The sequence below is a fragment of the Mastomys coucha genome, unplaced genomic scaffold, assembly GCF_008632895.1.
Source record: "Mastomys coucha isolate ucsf_1 unplaced genomic scaffold, UCSF_Mcou_1 pScaffold23, whole genome shotgun sequence".
Classification (NCBI taxonomy): Eukaryota; Metazoa; Chordata; class Mammalia; order Rodentia; family Muridae; genus Mastomys; species Mastomys coucha.
The window spans coordinates 90,179,410-90,193,620 of record NW_022196906.1 but is presented as its reverse complement, the minus strand read 5'-3'; the positions used below and the strand labels follow the sequence as shown (position 1 = coordinate 90,193,620).

Below are 14,211 nucleotides of genomic sequence, written 5' to 3'. Positions count from 1 at the left end.
GATCTGTAAGCGGGGCCGGGGCCGAGGGGACCCCGGGGCGGCGCGGAGGGTGGGCGGCGGGCACGCGCGGGGGTGGCGGCCCCGTCGGCCGCCCGGGACTGGTGAGACTGGACGGGGGTGTGTTGTGGGAGGCGCCGCGTCCACCGACTGCCCGGCGCGGGTCGGGTCGGGTCGGGGCTCCCCTCCCATCGGGGCGAGCGGGGTGGGGACCCGCACGCGCGGACCGGCGCGAGGGGCGCTGCCTGGAGCGCGGCCTGGACGCGGGAGCCCGGGGCGCGGCCGGGGGCGCGCGGAGTTTCCGGCCTCCCTCCGACGCAGGCCTGCGGGCGGCCGCGGACGACGGGAGCGGCCCGAGGTGGGAGCCCCGAGGTAATTACAAGGGAGGCGCGGCTGGAGGAGGGAGGCCGGCTGCGGCGGGGCGGGGCCGGGCCGGGCAGGGCCGGTCGGGCGGGGCGGCGGGCTGAGGAGGGGGTGTGAGCTCCGCGGGGCTCCTCCGCCGGTGCGAGGTTGAGGCTGGTGCTGGGGGCCGCGGGAGCCGGCGGCCGGGGCTCGGGTGGGCGAGGCCCGCGGGGCGCGCGGGCGAGCGGGGCGCCCGAGAGGCCCGGGCGGGACACCTGTGCCCGCCCCACCTTGCCGCGGCGGGGACTTGAATCGAGAGACGGCGTGACTGACAGGGACTTCGGGCAGGATGTAGTGGCTTCCTGTGAGCAGGTCTCAAAACACAGTCATCCAGTCCGCACTTAACCCGCTTCGTTCTTTCCCGGGCGTTGGTGAGAGTCGCGCCGATGAGTATAGAATCTTACTCAGAGACAGGCCAGTTTTGTTTGTCGTTGCTGTCCTTAAGTCTCTAAAACGACCCTGTGGTATTAGATTGACTTTCCCCCCAACTTATTTAGACCACCCCTTTTCGCTGTACGACAGGCGAATCAGTAGAGTTTATTGTTACTTTTGTTGAAACCCTTTTTAAATTCAGATTATTTTATCCCCGGGATGGAATCAGTCTCCTAAATAATCTCTGGCTATTAGGGATATTTTATATGTTGAAAATTCAGTTGTATTAGAATGGCTGATATTGCTCTTTCTTCAGCCGAGTATTCCTTCTTAAATCTTGACGCTATTAGCTTCTTTTGTATTCTCCCACTTCAGTTTTTGATGTTGCTCCCCTTTCAAGGATTTGGAATTTTATGAAAACTCCACATGAGCAAGCATGTTAAATGTTACTTTTAAATTCCCTGATGTCATCCTGGGACTCCTACTTCAGACACTTTAAGTATTAAAACTTGGAAAATTACACCAGAGCATTGGGTGTTTTGTGCATCTAAGTTCCCAATATTTTAAGTTACTTTGTTAGGGTGTAAAGTTCACAGTTTAGCTTTCTTACAGTTAACATTTGCGTGTATGTAATGTTTGGGAAAAGCCAAAGCACTAGAATTTTCTCCCCCTAATCTGGTTTTCCAAACTTTTACTACTTTATATTTTTCTGTGAATTGATGCTAGATACTGTTGAAGCCTTGCTGATCTATAAAAGCAGATTGTGTCGTGAGATGACAACATGCACTGTTGGAGTTGAGAGTTAGTGTTGGGCTGGTTTTAGGAGTTAGTTACCTTCTGCTTTGTCCTGATCCATAGCAAAGGTTCCGTGAACAGGTTGGTAAAAATAGCACTCCAAGTGAAATTTGGGTCTGCAGATTACAAAAAAACACAACTTGGTTTCTGTGGTTTAGGCAATCCCACTCCCAGAAGTTGACCATTAATTTCCTGGGAATATTTTTAGTTTAACCAGGGCTTGTTTCCACCCTAGACAGTTTATTTTTTAATCACTCATCTTATAGCTCAGGTCTTGTTGTGACTGTTTCACAAGGAAACATATTTAAATCCAGAATACCCCTTCCACTTCCCGGCCCTTCTTTTAGCTGGTATAATCAAGGTCGGTTGAGGTCCGGGTCCTTGTTAGGAAATGCTCTTCTCTGTCTCCTGAAACTGACACGTGGCCTTTGTAAGGTGATGAGGGCTGAGAAGTGACAGAAACATTAGCAGGTGCTGAAGTCACAGAAATGGGATGATGGCAGTATGATAATGAAGAATCGAAGCAGTTTGGGGGTGCTGAAGTCACCCAGAGAAAACTTGGAGAGAACCTGGTAGCTGCTTGTTGTCCTGGAGATGAGCTGTCAAATTTCAAACTGCTCTTTAGGGGCCTCTCATCTGATCCACAGACCACTAAAAAACCCACCTGAGAGGAAACATTCCTGGGTAGTGTAGTCCAAGTGATCCCTGAGAAAAGGGAGGCAGAGTTGATGTTTTAGAGGTAGATGAAGGTCCACACCCTTCTTCAGTGTTTCTAATTTGTTTGTGTCCCATAGATTTCACAAGGTATATATAGTATCAAGTTGACAGATCAGAAAGCTGGAGGGTGGGGAGACGGCTCAGCTGGTAAAGTGACTGCTAAGCAAGCATGAGGATCTGCTTCACACCACCAGAACCCACATAAAAAGGCATGGGTGGGGAGGAGGGTTCACAGCACATTCCTCTAACCCCAGCACAGGGGAGAGTGTGGACAGGCAGATCCCTGAAACTCACTGACAGGGTTTGCATGGCAGAGTAGAGCTTCTGGTTCATAGAGAAACTTTGTCTCAAATAATAAAGGTGAAAAGAGAGAGAGAGAGAGAGAGAGAGAGAGAGAGAGAGAGAGAGAGAGAGAGAGAGAGAGAGAGAGAGAGAGAGAGAGAGAGAGAGAGAGAGAGAGAGAGAGAGAGACAGAGAGAGAGAGAGACAGAGAGAGAGAGAGAGAGAGAGAGACAGAGAGAGAGAGAGACAGAGACAGACAGAGAGAGACAGAGAGATATCAAAACACCAGATGTTGGTCTCAGGCACCCATGGGCAGGAACATGTACACACAGCTAGTGCACACAGTGCACTAACAATCCACACACATACATACAGATAGAAACCATCTTATAGCTGTTTTCCGACAACCAGTTTAAGAAAATCTATTATTGCAGACAGTATTTGGGGTTATAAACTGATTAATTTCCAGATTCTTAGGACATTTTAGTGTCCTAAATATCCTGAGTGTTTTGAATGGTCAGTTCCTTACCTGTATTCATGACACAAAGTTGTTAGATATCTTAGAATTTTCATCTGAACCTTTAGTAAACAAAATTAAGAGTCTTTTTGGTCTGAACTACTTTGATATAAGTAGCATACCTAAAGGTAGTCTGTATATAACCCCTCCCCCCTTACACCCTGTATTCAGGGGGGAAAGTTTTAGATTTTCTTCTTCATGCACATCTTTAGGCTTGATGTGACCTCTGTTTTTGGTTACCCCCTTGTCTAATTAAGTCGATTGTAAACATTTTGAAAGGCTCTACACTACCTTACACACAGGGCTTTTCTCTCAGGGATACCAGGTTATAAAGGCACCAGCTTGCAAAGATTGGTGGGAAAGGTTTGACATATTGTACAGTGAGATCTGTGAGGCAATGATGTGACCCGAGAAGTCACTTAGGATTTTGATACTCTCAGACCAAGAATGACTTGGGCCGTTGGACAAAGGAGATAGGTTAAGTACTTAAGCTTAGGGGGCTGCTATAGCCAGTACCTTCACCTCCCAGCCCCCTAAATAAAAAATCTGGGTCACCCATGGGCCATCTCTTAGGAAGGAGTGAAGCAGGAGATAAGCCTTATCTGATGCTGTTGTCCAACATGCACTAGCATTTCCTGGTGTACAAAGCAGATTGAAAGCAGAAAGCCCGTGCTCTGCTTTACACTCTGTTAGGTAATATTCCGTGACTTCGGGCAGCTCGTTTACCCTTGATCTTGTGGTTGCTTTTATCTTTCTCCTCGTTAGAGTGGACTAGTGCTTCGTCACCAGACACTTTGCTCATGTTGTTTCCTCTGCCTGAGATTGTGTCCCCTAATTTATGTCAGAGAGCCATATAGCCTTCCAAAGCTTGCTCCATGTGATCCAAGTCTTCTTTGACCAAATTTACCCTTATTTCTAGCCATATGGCTTTGATGCTTTAAAAAAAAAAGTAATTCATGACAATTTTCTTATTACAAAAATCATTTGTATATGTCCCCTGTTATATTAATTTTAGAATTCATTCTTGTTTTTAATACTTGTTGCTGTTGGTGCTGTTTGTTTGTTTAATAGTCTCACTAGATCAGGGCAGGCCTTTAGAAAATGTCCTGTCTCTCAGAGTACTGGGTAACTGGATAAGGAGGGATTTCCATATGACTGAAGGGATTGGCAGTGTTCACTTTATAAAGGAAAACTTCATGGGTCTCTCAGGAAGCTCTTTATTCTTTTTCTTGAAAAATTGTAATGTCCACTAATCTTAGGTTTGAACTGAGGCCAAAGTTGCCTCCTTAGGAAAAGGATTATATTTTTCTAAATGCTGGCTTATTAATTAGAATATTAATTGTTGCCTGACTGTGTTCATGCGTTTTGTTACTAATTGGTCCTGGAGCTTGGAAGAGAACATGTTAAACTCATACTTTAACCAGAAGTAGTTTTATTTGACATGGCAGGTTTAAATGTTTTGGTAATAAGATGTAAATCAAGACATTTTAATGACTACCCAAGAGTTGAGAGGAAGAGATTTAAAAGGGATTATAAATGCTAATAATTCATTATTATCAGATATTTGAAATGAGATGATGAATACTTAGTAGAGGGATTTAAAAGGGTTTACTCATGCTAATAATTCATTACTGTCAGAAATTTGAAATGAGATGATGACTTACTTAGGACGGAAGAAGAATCCATCTTTGAGATGGATAGAAACTGAGCAAAAAGGGATCTTTGTAAAAGTTCACAGAGCATTCAGCTAATCATTTGCTCTATGGAGGGCAGGAATAAACCTCAGGGAGTTCATAGAGTGTTTGTAACTGAGAACTCTTTGAATAGTCCTGAAGTGACTGGAAGTAATGTAGCTAGAATAAAACCATCATTTTTATCCTTTAATTATAAACCCTAATCGTATTTCCTTGTTAATGTGCTTTGTGAAATTATTTGATAATATCAGATTATGTGTTTTGCCTACTGATATATTTTATATCCTTTTAAGAACTGGTAACAAAGTTTTGTTAGATAGTCATGTATTATTGTTAAATAGGGAACATTTTCTGTATGTTAAATTTTTACGACATCTAGTTTTGTATGATGTTTTAATCATCAGAAATCTCTATCTAAATTGGCTTCATTCTGTGTGTGTACATGTGCCTGTGTGTATATGTGCATGCAGATGCCAGAGGATAGTCTCAGGCATTGTCCTCAGGAACATTGTCCACTTTTCTTATGGCTTGGAGCCTTACTAGTTAGTCTAGATTAGCTGGCCAACAAACTCCATGGATCCCTCTGTCTCTACCATCTCTGTGCTGAATTACATGCTGTCCCCTCACACCCAGCATTTTTGCCTAGGTTCCAGGGATTAAATTCAGGTCCTCATGTTTGAAGCAGCCACCTTACTCACTGATCTCTTCCCATACCCCCAAAATGCCCCATTATATCAAATATCAGCCAGGTGGTGCTGACATAGGCCTTTAATCCCAGCACTTGGGAGGCAGAGTAGGCAGATCTCTGAATTCATGGCCATTCTGGACTACAAATCAAGTTCTAGAACAGCTAGGGTTACATCGAGAAACAGAGTCTCGATTGCCATCCATACCAAAAAAAAAAGTTTGTTACTATTGAGTGTGGTTTTTTTTTTTTTTCTTTTCTTTTTTTTCTTGGATATTTCCCTTATTTACATTTCAAATGTTATCCCCTTTCCCATTTCCCTCCCGGAAACACCCTATCACATCCTCTCTCCCCCAGCTTCTATGAGGGTGTTCCTCCACCCACCCACTCCCACCTCCCCATTCTCGATTCCCCTACACTTGGGACATCTGTCAAGCTTTCATAGGACCAAGGACCTCTCTCCTTCCATTGGTGCATGACAAGGCCATCCTCTGCTACATATGTGGCTGTGGCTGGAGCCATGGGTCCCTCCCAAATCCTTGATTTAGTCCCTGGGAACTCTGGGGGTCTGGTTGGTTGATATTGTTGTTCTTCCTATGGGGTTGCAAACCCCTTCAGCTCCTTCAATCCTTTCTCTAATCCCCCACAGGGGGCCCCCGTGCTCAGTCCAATGGTTGGCTGCAAGCATGCACCTCTGTATTTGTCAGGCTCTGGCAGAACCTCTTAGGAGACAGCTATATCAGGCTCTTGTCAGCATGCACTTCTTGGCATCCACAATTGTGTCTGGGTTTGGTGTCTGTATATGGGATGGATCCTCAAGTGGGGTAGTCTCTGGATGGCCTTTCCTTCAGTCTCTGCTCCACACTTTGTCTCCATGTTTGCTCCTGTGAGTATTTTGTTCCCCCTTCTAAGGAGGGCCGAAGCACCGACACTTTGGTCTTCCTTCTTGAGCTTCATGTGGTCTGTGAATTGTATCTTGGGTATTCTGAGCTTTTGGGCTAATACCCACTTATCAGTGAGTGCATACCATGTGTGATCTTTTGTGATTGGGTTACCTCACTCAGGATGATATTTTCTAGTTCTATCCACTTGCCTACGAATTTCATGAAGTCATTGTTTTGAATAGTTAAGTAGTACTCCATAGTGTAAATGTACCACATTTTCTGTATCCATTCCTCTGTTGAAGGACATCTGGGCTCTTTCTAGCTTCTGGCTATTATAAATAAGGCTGCTATAAATGTAGTGGAGCATGTGTCCTTGTTACACATTGGAGCATCTTTTGGGTATATGCCCAGGAGTTGTATAGCTGAGTCCTCAGGTAATACTATGCCCAATTTTCTGAGGAACTTCCAGACTGATTTCCAGAGTGGTTGTACCAGCTTGCAATCCTACCAACAGTGGAGGAGTGTTCCTCTTTCTCCACATCCTGCTGTCACCTGAGTTTTTGAACTTAGCCATTCTGACTGGTATGAGGTAGAATCTCTGGGTTGTTTTGATTTGCATTTCCCTGATAACTAAGGTTGTTGAACATTTCTTTAGGTGCTTCTCAGCCATTCGGTATTCCTCAGTTGAGAAATCTTTGTTTAGCTTTGTTACCCCATTTTTTAAATGTGGTTATTTGGTTCTCTGGAGTCTAACTTCTTGAGTTCTTTGTATATATTGGATATTAGCTCTCAATTAGATGTAGGGTTGGTAAAGATCTTTTCCTAATTTGTTGGTTACCGTTTTGTCCTATTGACAGTGTCCTTTGCCTTACAGAAGTTTTGCAACTTTATAAGGTCCCATTTGTCAATTCTGACCTTAGAGCATAAGCCATTGGTTTTCTGTTCAGGAAAATTTCCCCTGTGCCCATGTGAGATCTCAGAAGATGGAAAGATCTCCCATGCTCATGGATTGGTAGGATTAATATAGTAAAAATGGCCATCCTCCCGAATTCTTTGCAAATTCATTTGGAATAACAAAAACCCAGGATTATTCACAATAATAAAAGAATTTCTGAGGGGAATTACCATCCCTGACCTCAAGCTGCACTACAGAACAATCATGATAAAAACTGCATGGTCGGGCTGGTGAGATGGCTCAACAGGTAAGAGCACCGATTGCTCTTCCGAAGGTCATGAGTTCAAATCCCAGCAACCACATGGTGGCTCACAACCACCTGTAGTGAGATCTGATGCCCTCTTTTGGTGCGTCTGAAGACAGCTACAGTGTACTTAATGATAAATACATAATAAATAAACCTTTAAAAAAAAAAACTGCATGGTCAGCCGGGCAGTGGTGGCACACGCCTTTAATCCCAGCACTTGGGAGGCAGAGACAGGCGGATTTCTGTGTTCAAGGCTAGCCTGGTCTACAGAGTGAGTTCCAGGGCAGCCAAGAGAAACCCTGTCTCGAAAAACCAAAATAAAACAAAAAATTCATGGTATTGGTACAGTGACAGGCAGGTAGATCAATGGAATAGAATTGAAGACCCAGAAATGAACCCACATACCTATAATCACTTGATCTTTGACAAAGGAGCTAAAACCATGGAAAATGCAGTAGAAAAAAAGACAGCATTTTCAACACATGGCGCTGGTTCAACTGGAAGTTGGCATGTAGAAGAATGCAAATCGATCCATACTTATCTCCTTGTACAAAGCTCAAGTCCAAGTGGATCAAGGACCTCCACATAAAAGCAGATTCACTGAAATAGAGGAGAAGGTGGGGAAGAGCCTCAAACTCTTGAGTGTGGATCTTAACAGTGCTATTAATGGTAGACTAACTATGTAGATTGAGGAGCTCCTACTTCCCTACCTCAAAAATGAGGGTTTGGATGTGTCTTTCAAAAAATACTCCGCAAGTTATTTCATAGTTGCTTTATGAAAGGTACCATTTGCTTTAAGGTAATACATCAGAGACCTTTGCTTTAGCACTTGAGTTTGTTTAATACATCTGTTTTGTTTAATGCAGTGCTTTTAAGAAACTTACCTAGGATTTATTAAGGTTGTTTGAATCCAAAACATTTTCCTGTAGGCGGTAGTTAATTCAGTAGTAGTATGTAATACATATTTGAGTGTCTGTTAGGCCTTCCAGCCCCTGGCGCTGTAAAGTAGGTCTAAGCTGTGAGTGGATGACAAAGTCTTTACTCTGTGTTTTACTCTAAAATTTATGCTAAGCAGTAGCTTTCATTCATCCTCTGCATAGAGTTATAAAGCGTTAGAACTGGAAGGAAAAGAACACTCTGGTCCTGTTCATGTGTACATGAAGACTAAGGGAACCAAGTGTCACATGTTAATGACTTGTTGGACATGAATGCACTGTTTTTTCCTAGAGTGCTATTGATTTTTTACTATGAATGTTGAAAATGCACTATAGTTAAGATATGAAGACTGCTTTACATCCCCGATGGTTTGCAGAGTGGTGGAATTTCATTGAGGTTTGTACTCAGTGCTCATCTGCTCCTGCTAAGAACTTAGTGAGGTGATTAGGACTAGCGATGTTGGAGCTCTGTGGAGACTCATCTGGATGTTTACCATTTGTGTCAAACTCCACCTTAACTCTTTGCAGTCCTTCAGTGCCTCTTGTATACTTAAAAAGTTCTGATACCCAGACTCTAAAATCATCATTTTGAGAGTCTACCAGCTTAGTTTGTACCATTTTAGAAGTAGTTTAAGCATATACAAACAATTGCTTTTGTATTGTAGCTTTCCCACTTCAGAGAAACAGAAGCAAAATATGCAGTGTTCTGCATCTTTTTAAATATAACTTAAAGATTTTTTATATCCTCACTTAAAAATAATATAGTCATAATATGTATAATACCTCATCTCATCTCATCTAGATGTATTGAATTTTAGGTAACCAGTTACCTGTTGATTGCAATTTAAGTTGTCTCTTGTCTTTGCAATAACGAACATTGCCACACTAAATAGCCCTGTTTATCAGGTATATGTGTAGGGTGTGGGTATGAGTGTGGATGTGTGGTACTGGGAAGAAAATTTCAGGGTCTCATTTGCGCTCTACCATCAAGCTGTGTCTGCAGCCAAGCTTTAGGCCATGTATGTTTGTATGTATGTATGTATGCATGCATGTATATATGTATGTTTTTGGAGGCAGGGTTTCTATGTGTAGTTCTAACTGCCCTGGAACTCATTCTGTAAACCAGGCTGGCCTCGAACTCAGAGATCCATCTGTCTCTGCCTCTTAAGTGCTGGGATTAAAGGTGTGGCCACCACCACTGCCTGATTGCTGTATGTTATTTTAAATGTGAGCTCTTGCTATGTAGCCCAGGCTGACCCTGAATTTGTGATGCTACTCTTGACTCTTGCACTCACAGAGTATGCTGGGATTACAAGTGTGCACCACCATGTCTGGGCTTCATACATCTTTAAATTAAAGAGGCCAATAGAAAAATGTATGCAAAGACATTGCACAGAAGAAAATAAGTTATCTAGTAAATATATGAAAATGCTAGGGAAATTGAACAGAAATGAATCAGAGAAATAAAAGTGTAAGTACCTCAACACTTAAAAAAATGAAAACCTTGTATATTTAGTATTTAATGAGTGCTTGAGGAAACAGATACTGTTTGTACTTTTATTGTGATTTTACATTTATAAAACCATGTTTGAGCATTTTGGTAGTATCTAATAAGAATTTAGATATATTTTTCCTACATTTTTACTTCTGCCATATCATCCTACAGGCATAAAGATATTTTGTGTTGACCTTGTTTGTTTCTTAAAAAGGCACAACTGAAGTTCTATTAACAGGAAAGTGGTTAAAGTGGTTTGTTCATAAATATATTCTATAGCAGTGAAACAGAGTAAAGTACATCTATATTAGAATGACCCCAAGATGCATTATTGGGTGGAAAAAAGCAAATTGTTAGAGTAATATGTACATTTATCATCTGTCATCCATCTATCTGTCCATCTGTCCATCTATCCATCCATCCATCCATCCTTTAATCTGTTTTTATGATGGCCAAGGATCAAGCCTGGGATATCACATATGCTAATTAAGTTTTCTATCACTGAGCTACAATCCAGCCCCTTAATGTATGCTTTTAAACTCTTGGAACAGTGGGTTTTTTTTCCCCTATAAATAGATAAATTTTATTAAAAATGTGTAGAAAGATGTATATTCATTTTTTTTCAGTGATGGGCAACAGGAATTAGTCTTCTCTGTAATGACTTGATTTTCAATAGGGAGTTTAGTATGTATTTGAGATGTTATCAAAATTTTCTATATGTATAAATTAGTGTCACACATTGTGAGACTCAACTTAGCTTTTGATTGAATACTATATCCAAAATCAGATTTAGTAACATTTTAAGTATACATTTGTAACCCTCCTGGTTTGAGACCTGCCTCTGATAGCCACACCTCTCTGCCCATCTCCTGCTATTCGCCACGCCCACAACCTGGTTCCAGTTATATTCGAAAGCTCCACTCCCACAGAGTAACAAGGAAGTCGCTGATGGACTATCACACGGACGTTTTTTGGGGGGAGTGGTTTATGCCCCAGGTATTTTACCTGTTGGGGGAACAAAGGATATTTATTAAAATTCAAGATGGCTGAACAGTAAAAAAAAAAAAAAAGTCTGCTGTCTAATTTTTACCCTTCCACGTGGGTAGGTATTTCTGTGGCCACTCTCTCACATCTCCTTCTATCTCTTCCTATTTATTTCTATCTCCTATTTCCAGAAGAACCCTTTCTTTAATGTTGGTGCTGGCAGCCAACATACATTGAAATGAATAATATCAAATTTTCTGTTTTCAATTTCTATTTACTAGTTTGTGTATAAATGTCTGTAACTGTGTGGGGAGGTGTGTGTGTGTATAGAGGCCATCAGCATTAGCAGCAAGTGCCTGTACCTGCTGAGTTACCTCACCAGCCTGCCTTTTCTGTCTTTTGGGCAGTTTTAACGATTTCTATTAAATCATGCATATGTGAGTGCAGGTACCTATAGGAGCTAGGGGGGTTAGAGGTGGTTGGAACCACTCTATATGGATACTCGGAATTGAACTTGAGTCTTCTTCAAGAGAAGTATGTGTTAGCATCACAATTTTATCTTGAGGTTAAAGAAAACGAAACTCAGAAAAATTCAATGGATTCCTATGTACTTTGCCTGTTTGATCAGTTGCTTATGCTAAGAATGTTAACTTTTCAAAAAGTTAATACTTTTCAGAGGAATGTTATATAAAGGTCCTGGATAATTTTGAACCTACAATATTTGGACAGTCTTATTTATGTAAAATTTGCTCAGTACGTATGGGAAGTGAAGCAGTGTTTATTGGATATTTGCTGCTTTCTGGACATTGGGTTAGGATACTTTGCTTACATTTGCTTCGTTTTGGTAGAGGATTGCTGTTCTTTAAGAAGGAGCAGCAGAGAGGCTCTTTTGCAACACCAGATGTCAGCAGGCTTGTTGACAAGGCTCATGTCTGTTCCCTACACCAGGTTGTCTGTCTAGTAGTGCATGGCATGAATTCATTTCTGTTGTCAGGTCATGGTGTTTCCTCTAAATTAACAGTGGCCTAATGAATAGTGAGTAAAACTAGATTGTTGTCAAACTCTGTAAAAATGAGTCTAAGGATTTATAAAAATATTCTTTTGTTTTCCTAACTCTGCTTTTGTTGGTTTTTCTGTTCCACCACCTCTCCCTCTGTCCCTCCCTCGTTCCCCTTCCTTTCTTCCTTTCTTTCTCTACTTCCTTGTTTGTTTGTTTTGACATTATTCCTCTCTCACTATGTAGTTCTGGCTGGCCTCAAACCTTCAGCCTAGTAAGAGAGTGCTAGAGTCGCAGGTGTGTGCCACCACGTTCACTAATCTCTCTACTGTTTAATGCATTTTCTTGCTTTCCAGTGGTTCCCCTAATATGTATATACCTTTTATAAACACGTGGGGTTGTGTATCTTCTTTGTTATCAGGCGCTGCTTTTTCACTTTTGAAAAGTAGCTGATAACAGTCACACCCCTTGTAAGGCCTGTCCACATGGCCCCAGGCTCTACCAGCATCTGTCTTTTAGCTTTTTGCTTGCCGTTCCAGGCTCTTTAGGTTGCCTTATGACCCTTGCTAAGCATCATGTAGCTGTAGGACCAGTGGCCCAGCTCAGCAGAGATTACATCATAATCTCTGATTGCTTTCTCACCGTGTACAGGGGCCTTTAAGGACCTTAGAGACCAGCACACATTCAAAACTGACAAGAGAAGTGAGCAAGGCAAACCACAGGGAGATCCTTCCTGCACTTGGTAACATACTTCTATAACCTATGGACACTTCCTGGCAATACCTTGTGAAACTAGCCTTTTCATGTACAGTAGTTTCCTAACTTCTTGTTCTAGACTAAGCTTCAGTCAGGGGTGCTTAGCATGATCACAGTGTAGATACTGGAACAGTTATTATGCATTATCTTTGATCGGGACATAGTGGCTTAGATAAGGGAATTTTGTATAGATGTTAATTTTTTAAGAACCTCTAGCCCAGCAAGAGTACTAGCTCTTGTTTTGATTTACTAAGTACTTATTTTGTGTTAGATATTGTGCCAAGTGCTTTACCACAGTTCATGTTCACAGCAGTCCTAAGTATTACCTCTTTTACACAGGAAGTTGAAACTAAGGACATAACAGATTCTAAAGTACAAAGCTTATATTGAAACTCAGATGTCCGTTTTAAAATGCACTCACTTAGCTTGCTCTATTGTGGTTTTAGAATTGCCCTGTTGCAGAAGTTGAAATTAAAATTAGAAGAAAAATTTGAAACTTATCATGTCATAGCTAGGATTGTCTGATGTTATAATTAGGTGGCATTTTAATTTTATCGAAACTTATTAACCTGAGTCCATATTTTCAGAATTTTAAAATTTTTTAAAAGATTTATTTTTTTTATCTTAAGTGTATGAGGGTTTTGTCTGCGTGTATGTATATGTACCTCATAGCCTTGGAGAGCACCAGATCCCCTGGACTTGGAGCTGTGGATGATTGGGAGCCACCATCTGGCTGTTAGGAACCAAACTTCTCTGCAGTAGCAGCAACAAGTACTTTAACTGCTGAGCCAGCTCTCTTGCTCCCACAGTATATTTTTAAGTATGTTTGATCCTTCTTTGTTTTTTGTTGTTAGTGTGAATATATGGTGAAGTTTACATACTGTCATCTCTCACTATGTAAAGCTAAAAGCTTCTGTTTAGATTGGCATTTCTGAGTGCATCATATATTGTGTCACTTGGGCCAGTTTATACCAGATTCTAATGAGTTCTCTTTCTGTAGCATCTCCTCAGTTTTTTCTTTCATCTCTTTCCTTTTCATTACCTCAGTCAAGACCCTTGTCAGAGTATTGTCTTGATGTTCCACATACCTTTTAGTTAATCCTTGTTGTCTAAGTTAGAGCTCTGTAGCCTTCCATTTTAGGTTCTCTGTTGGACTCCATCCTTATCCTTCGGTTCTCCTTTCATCCACCTGCCGTAGTTTGTATTATTCACTGCTCTTCTTGTTCCCACCTCCATTACCAAAGATAACATCACATCCCATGTAAGGCCTATCCATGTGGCAGGCCTTCTGTTGGAACATTGCTCTTCTGGTATTCCTGTGTTTTGAAAAAATATATATCACTTGGAAGATTTATTGTGAAATTTAAGTAAAATAACATGACATTCTTTAAAAATCTGCTATGTGTATGTATTAATTTATTAAGTAACTGGTAGCTTTTTTATTATGGTTTGGTTTGACTTTTTCCTGCTCCAAATAGTCCTTTTTTTTTTTTTTTT

At 41.6% G+C, this 14,211-nt stretch overlaps 1 protein-coding gene across 3 annotated transcripts in view; it reads left to right on the top strand.

Annotated features, from left to right (window-relative positions):
* The first annotated feature begins 146 nt into the window (after positions 1-146).
* The window catches only part of Rasa2 (RAS p21 protein activator 2), a 97,612-nt gene continuing 83,547 nt past the window's right edge, over positions 147-14,211 (top strand). Inside the window, exon 1 of one of the 3 annotated variants that reach the window (XM_031346126.1) lies at positions 147-369. The gene's annotated coding sequence lies outside the window, so the exon portion shown is untranslated. Of the gene's footprint in view, positions 370-412; positions 771-11,156; positions 12,701-14,211 lie in introns of those variants that run through there. The other 2 variants (XM_031346125.1, XM_031346124.1) reach the window with 2 other exon arrangements.